Source organism: Nerophis ophidion, linkage group LG07, assembly GCF_033978795.1.
Source record: "Nerophis ophidion isolate RoL-2023_Sa linkage group LG07, RoL_Noph_v1.0, whole genome shotgun sequence".
Taxonomy (NCBI): Eukaryota; Metazoa; Chordata; class Actinopteri; order Syngnathiformes; family Syngnathidae; genus Nerophis; species Nerophis ophidion.
In genome coordinates this window covers 3025466-3042965 of record NC_084617.1, presented here as the reverse complement: position 1 = coordinate 3042965, position 17500 = coordinate 3025466, and the positions used below count along the sequence as shown (strand labels likewise).

The following is a 17500-nucleotide window of genomic DNA, read 5'->3' as shown; positions in this document are numbered from 1 at the left end:
TGTCATGTGTTGCAATGTTAATATTTCATCATTGATATATAAACTATCAGACTGCGTGGTCGCTAGTAGTGGGTTCAAGTAGGCCTTTAAAGGCCTACTGAAATGAGATGTTCTTATTTAAACGGGGATAGCAGGTCCATTCTATGTGTCATACTTGATCATTTCGCGATTCAGATGTTTTTAGACACATTTACTAGGATAATTCTGGGAAATCCCTTATCTTTCTATTGTGTTGCTAGTGTTTTAGTGAGTTAAATAGTACCTGATAGTCGGAGGAGTGTGTCCACGGGTGTCTGGATACCAGTGTCTGAGGGAAGTCGACGGCAGCTGCATGGACGGCACAAGCTCAGCTGATATCCGATAAGAGGCGACTTTTACCACAATTTTCTCACCGAAACCTGCCAGTTGACAAGTGGTCGGGATCCATGTTCGCTTGACCGCTCTGTTCCATAGTAAAGCTTCACCGTCATCTTTCCGGAATGTAAACAAGGAAACACCGGCTGTGTTTGTGTTGCTAAAGGCGGCCGCAATACACCGCTTCCCACCTACAGCTTTCTTCTTTGACGTCTCCATTATTCTTTGAAAAAAATTGCAAAAGATTCAGCAACAGAGATGTCCAGAATACTGTAGAATTATGCGTTTAATGCAGATGACTTATGGCTGGAACAACATGTCCGCTACAATCCGTGACGTCACACGTCATTATACGCTTCATCAAACTGCAACGTTTTCAACAGAATACTCCGCGGGAAATTTAAAATTGCAATTCAGTAAACTAAAAAGGCCGTATTGGCATGTGTTGCAATGTTAATATTTCATCATTGATATATAAACTATCAGACTGCGTGGTCGCTAGTAGTGGGTTCAAGTAGGGCTTTAACTAATTACCTCCTCCGTGAAGGTTTTTGTGGGCGGACAAGTTTTTATGTGGCATCCTGATGGACACTTTCTACACTTCACCTGTGCTCATGTAGGCCGGCATCAACACACCTCCATCCCGGCAGACTTCCTGTGTTTGACGCAGAGAGCAAGCCGGAGTCAGAAGGGAGTTGACAGCCATGTTTTTGGAATTGGGACACGGCAGCCGGGGTCTGCTGCGTCAGGATCCTCGTGATGACCACTCGGCCCGTCCTGAAGCTGGGTAACCTTGGCAGGCAGATTGGGGGCACTGGCATCAGATGAGATCCATCAGTCACAGACAAACACGCAGCCTGTAGAAACGACGGCGCGCATTCCCCTTCTCATGTGTTCATAAGCCACCGAATCTTAGGAGGGACACAAAGGCTAATAGGGAACTGTAGACCGGTTAGTTTTACCCTACTGGTGATGTATTGTTGCAATAGTACCGTATTTTCCGGACTATAAAGTGCACTTAAAGTCATTTTTGTCCCTCAAAACTCGACGCCTATTGTAAGGAATACTTCAATCAATCAATGTTTATCTATATAGCCCCAAATCACAAATGTCTCAAAGGGCTGCACAAATCATTACGACTACAACTTCCTCGGAAGAACCCACAAAAGGGCAAGGAAAACTCACACCCAGTGGGCAGGGAGAATTCACATCCATGCTGACTATGAGAAACCTTGGAGAGGACCTCAGATGTGGGCAACCCCCCCCCCCACCTCTAGGGGACCGAAAGCAATGGATGTGGAGCGGGTCTAACATGATACTGTGAAAGTTCAATCCATAGTGGCTCCAACACAGCCGCGAGAGTTCAGTTCAAAGCGGATCCAAGAGTTCCGTCCACAGGAAACCATCCCAAGCGGAGGCGGATCAGCAGCGTAGAGATGTCCCCAACCGCTACACAGGCGAGCGGTCCATCCTGGGTCCCGACTCTGGACAGCCAGTACTTCATCCATGGTCATCGGACCGGACCCCCCCCACAAGGGAGGGGGGGACATAGGGTGAAAGAAAAGAAGCGGCAGATCAACTGGTCTAAAAAGGAGGTCTTTTTAAAGGCTAGAGTATACAGATGAGTTTTAAGGTGAGACTTAAATACTTCTGGTTGTGCCTACCGACCTCGATGCAATTTCATTTGGTACATGGTGTAGAAAATGTGACCAGTAGATGGCAGTCAAACATAAGAGATATGTGACGTTCAATTCTATCTTGCTGATAGTATTGTTCCATATGTCCCGGCAAAAAAACTATGTTCACAGAACTCCGGCTTATTAGTGATTCCCAGAGCCCCAAAAAAAAAGTCTGCGGGCTATAGAGCGTATTATATCCGGGTTCCAGTACTCTGGAATGTTCAGGAAGCCAATGAAGGGATTTGAGAACCGGTGTGATGCGGTCGTATTCCCGCGCCTTTTTCAGGATCCTAGCAGCACTGTTTTGTACGTTCTGCAGCTTCTGGAAGTTCTTGCTGGGGATCGGGCAAGAAGTGAGTTGTAGTCGTCGAAATGTAGACGTTAACTGACTACTTAGCAATGTAGGACTGCTTGTATCAGAGATTTTACATGCAGGACAAAATAATACCATACCTGGTATTTGCTTGTATTGGGCGACTTGTCCAGGGTGGACACCGCCTTCCGCCTGATTGTAGCTGAGATAGGCACTAGCGACCCCAAAGGGGATAAGCGGTAGGAAATGGATGGATGGATAGACCAAAATCCAATATTGGTATCAAATGGGAAAATTCCAAATTACCCTCAAGTATTGTTCCGTGTAGGATTATTCTTCTACTAATAATGTGCTGCACAGAACAGCCTGCATGCACCCTTGCCAGTTTTCCTCTGCTGCTATTTTTGGGGGTAAATACACCAATACAATCCAATCCACTTTATTTATATAGCACATTTAAACAACAATAACGTTTCCAAAGTGCTGCACAGCCATGTTAAAAACAATTGTAAAAAAAAAAAATATATATATATATATATATATATATATTATGCTCCACCAATGACTGAATAAAAACAAAAAATAAATATAAAACAATAAAAACAATATAAAAACAAATTTTAAAGGGTATTTTAACTATTTTAAAGGGTAAAATCAATTAAAACATCCATCCATCCATTTTCTACCGCTTATTCCCTTTTGGGGTCGCGGGGGGCGCTGGTCCCTATCTCAGCTACAATCGGAACGTTATTCAATTACTTAATAAATGACCAAGTCGAGGTGATCTACCTCATATATACATACACACATATCATATATATATAAATATATATATATATATATATATATATATATACATACATTTATATATACAGTATATAATTTATAGTTGTTTATTTTGCCGTTTTTGTTGACATGTTAAAGGTGTTTTAATGAATATACATGCATGTTTAACACATAGATTCCTATCTTTCATGAAGACAAGAATATAAGTTGGTGTATTACCTGATTCTGATGACTTGCATTGATTGGAATCAGACAGTACAGTGCTGATAATGTCCACGTTTTCAAATGGAGGAGAAAAAAAGTCGTCCTTTCTGTCTAATACCACATGAAAGTGGTTGGTTTTTGGCATCTTATTTGTCCAGCTTCCATATTGGTTTTTATACACTTTACAAGAAATACATTGGCGGCAAACTCCGTAGCTTGCTAGCTTGTTTGCGCTGGCTTTCGGAGACTCTTATTTTGTTAGCGCAGGCGCGATGGAGCGGCGCTTTTATTGTGAAGACAGGAACTGTGCGATCAGTCTTTAGGCTTTTGACGGGAAGTACGGTTGAAATAAAAAGTGTCTTTTTTCCTTTACACTTTTGATTGATTGATTGATACTTTTATTAGTAGATTGCACAGTACAGTACATATTCTGCACAATTGACCCCAATAAGTTTTTCAACTTGTTTAAGTTGGGTCATGTGACCGCCTGGCTCTGTTTGATTGGTCCAACGTCACCAGTGACTGCATTTGATTGGTGAAACGCAGACATGCGTAGATTCTACGTTGAAGGTCTGTCATAAACCAAAACAAACATTAACAGATCGATAAAAAAAGTAGCGAGTAGCGAGCTGAATGTAGATAAATGGAGCGGAGTAAAAGTAGCGTTTCCTCTCTATAAATATACTCAAGTAAAAGTATGTTGCATAAAAACTACTCGTAGAAGTACAATTGATCCCAAAAGTTACTCAAGTAAATGTAACGGAGTAAATGTAGCGCGTTACTACCCACCTCTGCCCTCAAGTATTGTTCCGTGTAAGATTACTCTTCTACTCCTAATTTGCTGCACAAAACAGCCTGCATGCACCCCTGCTAGTTTTCCTCTGCTGTTATTTTTGGGAGGTAAATACACCAAATGATGGCGCTGTTACGCAACTACACATATGTCTAACACAAAGCTTTTTTTTTTTTTAAAAGAAGGGTTTTAAAGTCTTTTAAAAAGCATTCACAGTCTGTGGTGCCCTCAGGGGGTCAGGGAGAGCGTTCCAGGAGGTGTTTTTTTTTTTTTTTTTTTGCAAATTCACTATGAGGTGGAATAACAGTATTCACGATTTAATGGACAAAAGGTTTGAATGTTCTCCACATTTGACATGATGTATTATTAGAACTGTTCTTACCATCAGTGGAGAGCTGGTGGTGTGCAGCCTAGAAGCTGTGATGTAACCTAACTGTGCCATCAAGGAAGCCACTGCTCAAATAACGAACGTGGTTGTTCGCTCCGGGGGCCGGAGACTTAATGCCGCTACTACATTATCCGGAATAGGCCGGCACTTTTCCAAGATGTGGTCCTTGATATGATCACACAAATAACCCCGGACAGGTGCAGAGCTTCAAAGAAGCCATGGAGTAAAAAAAAAAAGTTTGGTTGCTAAAATGTCTCTAAATTAGGAGCTTTTTTTTTGTTTTTTTTACAGGCGGCCTGTCTTGTTGGGGGAAGAGTACGTGTGTTGATAAGCCCCGGTGCGCTCATTTCAGGCCTCGTTTATGTGCGTGCACATTAAAGGGCTAGAATCCGTCCGTGCAGAGTTGTGTGAGAGCAAACTGCACTGCTGGCGAGGCTGATTTGCATGCTCAAATGTCGGAGGAGGGGGTTGCTAAAAGCAAAACTACACTCGCTGGAACTAAAAATAGTAAATGGTTGTACTTGTATAGCGCTTTTTTTACCCCTTTTTAAAGGAGCCCAAAGACAGTATTTCCACATTCATCCATTCACACACACATTCACACCCATGTTTCTATCATACTGGAAGTTACAGACAGTTTTGTCTTTTTTTCTTCCTAGGGGGCGCTAGAGCGCAATTTTGAGTATTTTTATTTTTTTTTAATTAGATCGCAATTTTTGGCAGTCCTGATGTGTGTGTAAATTTGGTGAATTTTGAAGCATGTTAAGAGGGTCAAAATTACAGCTCAAATTAAAGCTGCAAGCAGCGTTGGTCGGGTCCGCCTTGGGCTGCTGCCCCCGAAACCCATAAGCGTTAGAAGACGCCTTGGAGCCACTATTTTGAGAATCTAATGCATTGTGAAAGTAATGCAGTTGTTGTATTGAAGTGAAAATATCAAACTTCCTGTTGATTTTTGCTAAAGTATGTTAATTATTTAAATGTAGGTCTAAGTGAGACCTACATAGTGTTTTTTGTTTCATGTCTCTCTGACATTCCTACCGGAAGTTACAAGCAGTTTTGTCTGTGTTTTCTTCCTAGGAGCAGTTTGTCCGTGTTGTATTCCTAGGGGGGCGGTAGAGCGCAATTTTGAGTTTTGGGGTTTGGTTTTTTTATTAGCTCGCAATTGTTGCCAGTCCTGATGTGTGTGTCAAGTTTGGTGAATTTTGAAGCATGTTAAGAGGGTCAAATTACAGCTCAAATAATAAAGAATTAAAGCTGCAAGCAGCGTTGGTCGGGTCCGCCTTGGGCTGCTGCCCCCGAGACCCATAAGCGGTAGAACACGCCTTGGAGCCACTATTTTGAGAATATAATGCATTGTGAAAGTAATGCAGTTGTTGTATTGAACTGAAAATATCAAGCTTCCTGTTGATTTTTGCTAAAGTATGTTAAATATTCAAATGCAGGTCTAAGTGAGACCTACATAGTGTTTTTTGTTTCATGTCTCTCTGACATTCCTACCGGAAGTTACAAGCAGTTTTGTCTGTGTTTTCTTCCTAGGAGCAGTTTGTCCGTGTTGTATTCCTAGGGGGGCGGTAGAGCGCAATTTTGAGTTTTGGGGTTTGGTTTTTTTATTAGCTCGTAATTGTTGCCAGTCCTGATGTGTGTGTCAAGTTTGGTGAATTTTGAAGCATGTTAAGATGGTCAAATTACAGCTCAAATAATAAAGAATTAAAGCTGCAAGCAGCGTTGGTCGGGTCCGCCTTTGGCTGCTGCCCCCGAGACCCACGGCCGGATAAGCGTTAGAAGACGCCTTGGAGCCACTATTTTGAGAATCTAATGCATTGTGAAAGTAATGCAGTTGTTGTATTGAAGTGAAAATATCAAACTTCCTGTTGATTTTTGCTAAAGTATGTTAATTATTCAAATGTAGGTCTAAGTGAGACCTACATAGTGTTTTTGTTTGATGTCTACCGGAAGTTACAAGCAGTTTTGTCTGTGTTTTCTTCCTAGGAGCAGTTGTCCGTGTTGTATTCCTAGGGGCGCTAGAGCACAATTTTGAGTTTTGGGGTTTGGTTTTTTTATTAGCTTGCAATTGTTGCCAGTCCTGATGTGTGTGTCAAGTTTGGTGAATTTTGAAGCATGTAAGATGGTCAAATTACAGCTCAAATAATAAAGAATTAAAGCTGCAAGCAGCGTTGGTCGGGTCCGCCTTGGGCTGCTGCCCCCGAGACCCATAAGCGCTAGAAGACGCCTTGGAGCCACTATTTTGAGAATATAATACATTGTGAAAGTAATGCAGTTGTTGTATTGAAGTGAAAATATCAAACTTCCTGTTGATTTTTACTAAAATATGTTAATTATTAAAATGTAGGTCTAAGTGAGACCTACATAGTGTTTTTGTTTCATGTCTACCGGAAGTTACAAGCAGTTTTGTCTGTGTTTTCTTCCTAGGAGCAGTTTGTCCGTGTTGTATTCCTAGGGGGCGCTAGAGCACAATTTGAATTTTGGGGTTTGGTTTTTTTATTAGCTCGCAATTTTTGCCAGTCCTGATGTGTGTGCCAAGTTTGGTGAGTTTTGAAGCATTTTAAGGGGGTCAAATTACAGCTGCTTGCAGCTTTAATTATATATTTTTTCCTAAATGTAAAAGACTTTATTGTGGTCTACATCCGTGTTTTTCAACCACTGTGCCGCAGCACACGAGTGTACTGTGACATATTGTCTATCCATCCATCCATCCATTGTCTACAGCCAGTCTAATATCCAACATAGAAGAAGGAGGTAGGACGGCGATGCACAAACAAAACACAGCAGAACTAGCAGACGTCGAAGAAGAGACGTCCAGGTAGGACACGAGGTGAGGTGGAGTGCTGACCGGCCGACAAAGACCGAAGACCACGAAACGGGCGTAAATCCGTTCGGGCTCCAGTATTCTGGAATGCCCTCCCGGTATCAGTTTGAGATGCTACCTCAGTAGAAGCATTTAAGTCTCACCTTAAAACTCATCTGTATACTCTAGCCTTTAAATAGACCTCCTTTTTAGACCAGTCGATCTGCCGCTTCTTTTCTTTTTCTCCTCTGTCTCCCCCTCCCGGTAACAGTTCGAGATGCTACCTCAGTAGAAGCATTAAGTCTCACCTTAAAACTCATCTGTATATTTTAGCCTTTAAATAGACCTCCTTTTTAGACCAGTTGATCTGCCGCTTCTTTTCTTTTTTCTCCTATGTCCCCCCTCCTTGAGGAGGGGGTCCGGTCCGATGACCATGGATGAAGTACTGGCTGTCCAGAGCCGAGACCCAGGATGGACCGCTCGCCTGTGTATCGGTTGGGGACATCTCTACGCTGCTGATCCGCCTCCGCTTGGGATGGTTTCCTGTGGACGGAACTCTTGGATCCGCTTTGAACTGAACTCTCGCGGCTGTGTTGGAGCCACTATGGATTGAACTTTCACAGTATCATGTTAGACCCGCTCCACATCCATTGCTTTCGGTCCCCTAGAGGGGGGGGGTTTGCCCACATCTGAGGTCCTCTCCAAGGTTTCTCATAGTCAGCATTGTCACTGGCGTCCCACTGGATGTGAATTCTCCCTGCCCACTGGGTGTGAGTTTTCCTTGCCCTTTTGTGGGTTCTTCCGAGGATGTTGTAGTCGTAATGATTTGTGCAGTCCTTTGAGACGTTTGTGATTTGGGGCTATATAAATAAACATTGATTGATTGATTGATTGATTGATTGAAATCCACCCGGGTTTGGGTGGGAGCGACAGAATAAGCCAGGCGGTGATATTCTCAATGACACAAAAGAAAGGACGCAGACTTTTAGCGTTGCAAAGGGATGAAAAGAAAACCCTGGGCCTATTTTTAAATGTCACTCGTCTCTTCTGTCTTTTTTTTTTTTTTTTGTAGTGGTTCTGAATCCCTGCTCCACTTTGTGCCACACATCCAAAGTGGGTCAACATCACATGTGGCACCCCTGTGGGCTCCTCTGTGTGTGTGTGTGTGTGTGTGTGTGTGTGTGTGTGTGTGTGTGTGTGTGTGTGTGTGTGTTGCCTTTTTAGTTTACGGTTCCCCCAAAGGTGACTCGACAATTATGAATCCATTTCATGTAATCACCTTTTTATCTTTTGGCGGGTGAGGCCAGAACTCTGCAAAGTGTTTAAGCTCCATTGAGAAGCTCATCAATAGAGAATAATGCATGTATTGATGGAAGCTGGGGTGAATTTCACTCAAGTTTTTTTTTTTTTTTGGTGGGGTGGATTGACCTGCTGGGACCCCCTGCACTTATTTTGTTATTTGGACTAGCACACCTCCACTGTCTGTCCAAGGTCCAACTGTCTACAATAACAAACTGGGGAACGCCAGTTTATTTAAAGTAAAGTTAAAGTCCACACACACCCTAAGTCAGGGTGCCCACACTTTTTCTGCAGGCGAGCTACTTTTCAATTGACCAACTTGAGGGGATCTACCTCATTTATATATATCATTTATATTTATTTATTTATGAAAGAGACATTTTTGTAAACAAGTTAAATGTGTTTAATGATAATACAAGCATGTGTAACACATATAGATGTCTTTCTTTCACCAAGACAAGAATATAAGTTGGTGTATTACCTGATTCTGATGACTTGCATTGATTGGAATCAGACAGTAATGATGATAACGCCCACATTTTCAAATGGAGGAGAAAAAAAGTTGTCATTTCTGTACAATACCACATGAAAGTGGTTGGTTTTTGGCATCTAATTCATCCAGCTTCCATACACTTGACAAGAAAAACATGGGCGGCAAATTCCGTAGCTTGCTTGATTGACATTCACGGCACCCGAGGGTCTTGTGAGATGACGCTGGCTGCTGCCACTTCATTATTATGAAAAAATGACAGAGAGGAAGGCGAGAAACACTTTTTATTTCAACAGACTTTCGCGCCGTCCCTTCCGTCAAAACTCTAAAGGCCGACTGCACATTTCCTATCTTCACAATAAAAGCCCTGCTTCATGCTGCCTGGGCTAACAAAATAAGAGTCTCGGAAATTTCTGAGGGATCGCTTGTGCACGCCAGTTTTCCGAGACTCTGTATTTAGTTAGCGCAGGCAGCATGAAGCAGGGCTTTTATTGTGAAGATAGGAAATGTGCAGTCGGCCTTTAGAGTTTTGACGGAAGGTACGGCGCGAGAGTCTGTTGAAATAAAAAGTGTTTCTCGCCTTCCTCTCGGTCATATGTTCATAATAATGATCTTGCAGCAGCCAGCGTCATCTCACAAGACCCTCCGGTACCGTGAATGTCATTTAAGTGACGTCTTGGTGAAGATTGATGATCACTCATTTTTAGGTCTATTTTTTCTAAAAGCCTGGCTGGAGATCGACTGACACACCCCCCGCGGTCGACTGGTAGCTCGCGATCCACGTAATGGGCACCCCTGCACTAAGTGATGTCAGGACGTGGACTATGGGGTTTGTTTTTTCCGGAAGGCAAAGGGAAGTTGGTGCGGGCAAGACGGGAATGTAAGTAAATATTTAATTTTTACACTATAAGTACAAAAAAAAGGCAAACAAAAGGCGCGCACAATGGCGAAGAACAAAATTGACTAATGAAAACAAAAGACTAACACAAAGGCAAAACTGTGGACAAAAAACAAAAGACGAACTGTGGCATTGATAAACAAAACTTACATGGTATGACAAGAAGTAAATATTTTATTTTTACACTATAAGTACAAAAAAAAGGCAAAAAAAAGGCGCGCACAATGGCGAAGAACAAAATTGACTAATGAAAAAAAAAGACTAACACAAAGGCAGAACTGTGGACAAAAAACAAAAGACGAACTGTGGCATTGATAAACAAAACTTACATGGTATGACAAGAAGTAAATATTTTATTTTTACACTATAAGTACAAAAAAAAGGCAAACAAAAGGCGCGCACAATGGCGAAGAACAAAATTGACTAATGAAAAAAAAAGACTAACACAAAGGCAGAACTGTGGACAAAAAACAAAAGACGAACTGTGGCATTGATAAACAAAACTCACGTGGTATGACAAGAAGTAAATATTTTATTTTTACACTATAAGTACAAAAAAAAGGCAAGCAAAAGGCGCGCACAATGGCGAAGAACAAAATTGACTAATGAAAAAAAAAGACTAACACAAAGGCAGAACTGTGGACAAAAAACAAAAGACTAACTGTGGCATTGATAAACAAAACTCACGTGGTATGACAAGAAGTAAATATTTTATTTTTACACTATAAGTACAAAAAAAAGGCAAACAAAAGGCGCGCACAATGGCGAAGAACAAAATTGACTAATGAAAAAAAAAAGACTAACACAAAGGCAGAACTGTGGACAAAAAACAAAAGACGAACTGTGGCATTGATAAACAAAACTTACGTGGTATGACAAGAAGTAAATATTTTATTTTTACACTATAAGTACAAAAAAAGGCAAAAAAAAAAAAAGGCGCGCACAATGGCGAAGAACAAAATTGACTAATGAAAAAAAAAAGACTAACACAAAGGCAGAACTGTGGACAAAAAACAAAAGACGAACTGTGGCATTGATAAACAAAACTCACGTGGTATGACAAGAAGTAAATATTTTATTTTTACACTATAAGTACAAAAAAAAGGCAAAAAAAAGGCGCGCACAATGGCGAAGAACAAACTTGACTAATGGAAAAAAAAAGACTAACACAAAGGCAGAACTGTGGACAAAAAACAAAAGACGAACTGTGGCATTGATAAACAAAACTTACGTGGTATGACAAGAAGTAAATATTTTATTTTTACACTATAAGTACAAAAAAAAGGCAAACAAAAGGCGCGCACAATGGCGAAGAACAAAATTGACTAATGAAAAAAAAAAGACTAACACAAAGGCAGAACTGTGGACAAAAAACAAAAGACGAACTGTGGCATTGATAAACAAAACTTACGTGGTATGACAAGAAGTAAATATTTTATTTTTACACTATAAGTACAAAAAAAAGGCAAACAAAAGGCGCGCACAATGGCGAAGAACAAAATTGACTAATGAAAAAAAAAGACTAACACAAAGGCAGAACTGTGGACAAAAAACAAAAGACGAACTGTGGCATTGATAAACAAAACTCACGTGGTATGACAAGAAGTAAGTATTTTATTTTTACACTATAAGTACAAAAAAAAGGCAAAAAAAGGCACGCACAATGGCGAAGAACAAAATTGACTAATGAAAAAAAAAGACTAACACAAAGGCAGAACTGTGGACAAAAAACAAAAGACGAACTGTGGCATTGATAAACAAAACTTACATGGTATGACAAGAAGTAAATATTTTATTTTTACACTATAAGTACAAAAAAAGGCAAAAAAAAAGGCGCGCACAATGGCGAAGAACAAAATTGACTAATGAAAAAAAAAGACTAACACAAAGGCAGAACTGTGGACAAAAAACAAAAGACGAACTGTGGCATTGATAAACAAAACTCACGTGGTATGACAAGAAGTAAATATTTTATTTTTACACTATAAGTACAAAAAAAAGGCAAAGAAAAGGCGCGCACAATGGCGAAGAACAAAATTGACTAATGAAAAAAAGACTAACACAAAGGCAGAACTGTGGACAAAAAACAAAAGACGAAATGTGGCATTGATAAACAAAACTTACATGGTATGACAAGAAGTAAATATTTTATTTTTACACTATAAGTACAAAAAAAAGGCAAAAAAAAGGCACGCACAATGGCGAAGAACAAAATTGACTAATGAAAAAAAAAGACTAACACAAAGGCAGAACTGTGGACAAAAAACAAAAGACGAACTGTGGCATTGATAAACAAAACTCACGTGGTATGACAAGAAGTAAATATTTTATTTTTACACTATAAGTACAAAAAAAAGGCAAACAAAAGGCACGCACAATGGCGAAGAACAAAATTCACTAATGAAAAAAAAAGACTAACACAAAGGCAGAACTGTGGACAAAAAACAAAAGACGAACTGTGGCATTGATAAACAAAACTCACGTGGTATGACAAGAAGTAAATATTTTATTTTTACACTATAAGTACAAAAAAAAGGCAAACAAAAGGCGCGCACAATGGCGAAGAACAAAATTGACTAATGAAAAAAAAACACTAACACAAAGGCAGAACTGTGGACAAAAAACAAAAGACGAACTGTGGCATTGATAAACAAAACTCACGTGGTATGACAAGAAGTAAATATTTTATTTTTACACTATAAGTACAAAAAAAAGGCAAACAAAAGGCGTGCACAATGGCGAAGAACAAACTTGACTAATGGAAAAAAAAGACTAACACAAAGGCAGAACTGTGGACAAAAAACAAAAGACGAACTGTGGCATTGATAAACAAAACTCACGTGGTATGACAAGAAGTAAATATTTTATTTTTACACTATAAGTACAAAAAAAAGGCAAACAAAAGGCGCGCACAATGGCGAAGAACAAACTTGACTAATGGAAAAAAAAAGACTAACACAAAGGCAGAACTGTGGACAAAAAACAAAAGACGAACTGTGGCATTGATAAACAAAACTTACGTGGTATGACAAGAAGTAAATATTTTATTTTTACACTATAAGTACAAAAAAAAGGCAAACAAAAGGCGCGCACAATGGCGAAGAACAAAATTGACTAATGAAAAAAAGACTAACACAAAGGCAGAACTGTGGACAAAAAACAAAAGACGAACTGTGGCATTGATAAACAAAACTTACGTGGTATGACAAGAAGTAAATATTTTATTTTTACACTATAAGTACAAAAAAAAGGCAAACAAAAGGCGCGCACAATGGCGAAGAACAAAATTGACTAATGAAAAAAAAAGACTAACACAAAGGCAGAACTGTGGACAAAAAACAAAAGACGAACTGTGGCATTGATAAACAAAACTTACGTGGTATGACAAGAAGTAAATATTTTATTTTTACACTATAAGTACAAAAAAAAGGCAAACAAAAGGCGCGCACAATGGCGAGGAACAAAATTGACTAATGAAAAAAAAAGACTAACACAAAGGCAGAACTGTGGACAAAAAACAAAAGACGAACTGTGGCATTGCTAAACAAAACTTACGTGGTATGACAAGAAGTAAATATTTTATTTTTACACTATAAGTGCAAAAAAAAGGCGCGCACAATGGCGAAGAACAAACTTGACTAATGGAAAAAAAAAGACTAACACAAAGGCAGAACTGTGGACAAAAAACAAAAGACGAACTGTGGCATTGATAAACAAAACTCACGTGGTATGACAAGAAGTAAATATTTTATTTTTACACTATAAGTACAAAAAAAAGGCAAACAAAAGGCGCGCACAATGGCGAAGAACAAACTTCCATCCATCCATTTTCTACCGCTTATTCCCTTTTGGGGTCGCGGGGGGCGCTGGCGCCTATCTCAACTACAATCGGGCGGAAGGCGGGGTACACCCTGGACAAGTCGCCACCTCATCGCATGGCCAACACAGACGGACAGACAACAATCACACTCACATTCAAACACTAGGGCCAATTTAGTGTTGCCAATCAACCTATCCCCAGGTGCATGTTTTTGGAAGTGGGAGGGGCCTATCCCCAGGTGCATGTCTTTGGAGCTGGGAGGGGCCTATCCCCACGTGCATGTCTTTGGAGGTGGGAGGAAGCCGGAGTACCCGGAGGGAACCCACGCATTCACGGGGAGAACATGCAAACTCCACACAGAAAGATCCCGAGCCTGGATTTGAACCCAGGACTGCAGGAACTTCGTATTGTGAGGCAGACGCACTAACCCCTCTGCCACCGTGAAGCCGAAGAACAAACTTGACTAATGGAAAAAAAAAGACTAACACAAAGGCAGAACTGTGGACAAAAAACAAAAGATGAACTGTGGCATTGATAAACAAAACTTACGTGGCATGACAAGAAGCAAAACTATGGATCGGCATGAGTGACAGAGGTAGCATGGCATGACGTGAGTAGAGGAAAAGTCGCCAGGCTGACTACCTGGCAACTGCAGGTTTAAATAATGCTGTGGTGATTAGTGACAGGTGTGAGAGTGCAAATGGCCAAACAAAAACATGATAAACAGACATGACAGGTGTGGTGAAATGTGTCCTCTGCATCCCTTTGTTCACCCCCTGGGAGGTGAGGGGAGCAGTGAGCAGCAGCGGTGGCCACGCCCGGGAATCCTTTTTTGGTGATTTAATCCCCAATTCCAACTCTTGATGCTGAGTGCCAAGCAAGGAGCTGATGGCTCCTATTTTTATAGTCTTTGGTAGTGTTTTTCAAATGGGGGTACGCGTACCCCCGGGGGTACTTGAAGGTATGCCAAGGGGTACAGGAGATTTTTTTTTAAATCTTCTAAAAATAGCAACAATTCAAAAATCCTTTATAAATATATTTATTGAATAATACGTCAACAAAATAAGCTCCAAGTGGCTCCCGGGCCTTCGTCCACCCAGGTGTGGGCTCATCAATCTCAGCCCGTCGCTCACATCCGAGGCCCTCGTAGTGGGCGCAGGACCACGCCCCATCCACTGGAGGGAGTTGAGTGTCATAACACTACCATCAGCGGCGGCTCACATTGTGGTAGTTATCAGTTCAGGGTGTTGTTTACCCAGCATGCTCGGGGTGAATTATTCATTTCCCGCTATTGATTTGCCGGCTCGCTTTGTGTCGACTACATTACCAACTCAGCTTGATTGACACGGGGGGGGGAGGGGGCGTGTCTGAATTGGTTACCCTACTTCCTCTTGTCACACCGCCATCACTTTTGTGAAAGGCATACCACAATCAGCGTGCCAGGGTTCAAACCCCCCCCCCGCCCGCAATATAAAATCCTCAGCGTTGGACTACAGGTGGACGCCTTGGGTGCCTCCGCCCCGTGATGGGTGGCGGCGCCGCCACCTTCCTGTCCCGTCAGACATAATGAACGCTGACAAGGTCGGCGCTTGCCAAAAGAGATCACAAGCCGTGGTGCAGAAGGCCGGGTCCGGGGTCGTATCGCGCCATGCAGAAGGGGAAAAAACCCAACAACAACAGATTGTCCGCCCCCTCTGCCGTGTGCCCTGAATATTCATGCTGTAGGTGCACCTGCACCTGCACACCTCCAGCAAAGATTCTCTGCAATTCGTCACAAAAATATTGGTAATTGTATGTGTGAACATGTACTATGTTGCCAAAAGTACCCTATTTCCTTGAATTGCCGCCGGAACGCTAATTATTTTAAACCTATTTAGGCCTGCGCTTATAAATTTGAGTGTGATGTAAGGATACCATCATGAAAAGCAAAATTTAATAAAAAAAACGTTATTATGGTCTTACCTTTACTTATAAATGAAGTCCATGCGCAGCTCCTTCTGATCAAAAGCATCGATAACTTGTTTATAGAAGTCTTCCTTATCTTTCTTCAGTTTTAAAAGTCACTGTCTCGATGGAGATCTTCCTTTATTACCTCCTGCTTCAATTGAAAGTCCAGTTTAGAAAACTGTCTTTTTTTAGATATGTAATCCTCCATGTTAAAAGTGCAAGCGAGAGGAAAAAATAAACGATCACTGCTTGTTGTCACTTCTTCTGCAGCCGAGTAGTCGCAAGAAGGATCACTAGCGCCCTCTACCACCAGGAGGCGGGAGTCGTTTAATGACTCATATTTGACACACGCAGCTACAGTATATTAATAAAACATAGCTGCTTATTGTTCTTTTTAGCATATTCAAGTCGAGGCATTTAAGTCTCATCTTAAAACTCATCTGTATACTCTAGCCTTTAAATAGACCTCCTTTTTAGACCAGTTGATCTGCCGCTTCTTTTCTTTCTCCTATGTCCCCCCCTCCCTTGTGGAGGGGGTCCAGTCCGATGACCATGGATGAAGTACTGACTGTCCAGAGTCGAGACCCAGGATGGACCGGTCGCCTGTATCGGTTGGGGACATCTCTACGCTGCTGATCCGCTTGAGATGGTTTCCTGTGGACGGGACTCTCACTGCTGTCTTGGAGCCACTATGGATTGAACTTTCACAGTATCATGTTGGACCCGCTCGACATCCATTGCTTTCGGTCCCCTAGAGGGGGGGGGTTGCCCACATCTGAGGTCCTCTCCAAGGTTTCTCATAGTCAGCATTGTCACTGGCGTCCCACTGGATGTGAATTCTCCCTGCCCACTGGGTGTGAGTTTTCCTTGCCCTTTTGTGGGTTCTTCCGAGGATGTTGTAGTCGTAATGATTTGTGCAGTCCTTTGAGACATTTGTGATTTGGGGCTATATAAATAAACATTGATTGATTGATTGAATAGCTTGGACCTTAAATCCTACTGAATAGCTCTTAATCTTCTTCCCTCTATGCGATTTCAAATGATTGAAATCAGCCTCCTCCATTTTGAAAATGATGACAGGTGAAGTGTCACTTGTGACGTGACGAGTTTGACCCGGTGGAAATTCTAGGAATATGCTAATTATTTTGCAAAACGAGTTTCACTCGGTGGAAATTCTAGACATGCGCTAATAAAAATAATACTTTGCAAAACCAGTTTGACCCGCCGTTAATCCTGAGCCGGCGGTAATGCTAAGCATGCGCTAATTATTTTGCGAAACGAGTTTGACTCGGCAGTAATTCTAGGCAGACGCATACTATATACCCGGCGGCAATTCAAGGAAATACGATTTGTCCACCCATCCACATGATGAGAATCAGGTGTCCTAATCACTTGGCCTGGTGTATCAATTAGAGCACTTAGGAATGGAGACTGTGAAAGAATGGGCCGCTCTCAGTGATTTCCAGCATGGAACTATCATAGGATGCCACCTGTGCGACAAATCCAGTCCTGAAATTTCCTCGCTCCTAAATATTCCAAAGTCAACTTTTTTATAAGAAAATGGAATAATTTGGGAACAACAGCAACTCAGCCACCAAGTGGTAGGCCACATAAACTGACAGAGAGGTGGTCAGCAGAAGCTGAAGCGCATAGTGCAAAGACTTTCTGCACAGTCAGTTGCTACAGAGCTCCAAACGTCATGTGACCTTCCAATTAGCCCACG

At 41.4% G+C, this 17500-nt stretch overlaps 1 protein-coding gene across 6 annotated transcripts in view; it reads left to right on the top strand.

Annotated features, from left to right (window-relative positions):
* The window catches only part of adgrl1a (adhesion G protein-coupled receptor L1a), a 502860-nt gene that overhangs the window by 185851 nt on the left and 299509 nt on the right, over positions 1-17500 (top strand). The gene's annotated exons all lie outside the window — the stretch shown is intronic.